Below are 431 nucleotides of genomic sequence, written 5' to 3' on the forward strand. Positions count from 1 at the left end.
TGTACCAGATTCTTTTTCTCACCTGACAATGCATATCTATCTGTTTAAAAATCTTTTAGAAAGGGTGCTTAAGTGATGTGTATGAAGGTTTAAATGATTGTTAACATCGTGTAATACCATCTGGCTGCATTTATATTGTATACTCTAGTTTGGAATGAATGATAGTAGAACTTTAGACATCACAAAGCAATGCATTTTGTAATGGAAACTCAGGGTGGGCACCTTTATTATAACTCATCCACTGATTCACTAGGCAGAGCATTTTCTTTGGCTCCACCTTGTCCTTTGGCAGTTAGTGTTTTATGATAAGTTCTGACAATGGGCTGTGAGTAGAAGTAGTCCATATTTCTCCCAAGTCAAGATAGTCTATCCTGGATCAGGGTCTCACAACATTCCTCGGGGGCTAAAGATTCATTCACGGTTATATGATC

Source organism: Nannospalax galili, unplaced genomic scaffold, assembly GCF_000622305.1.
Source record: "Nannospalax galili isolate Female #2095 unplaced genomic scaffold, S.galili_v1.0 scaffold63, whole genome shotgun sequence".
Taxonomy (NCBI): Eukaryota; Metazoa; Chordata; class Mammalia; order Rodentia; family Spalacidae; genus Nannospalax; species Nannospalax galili.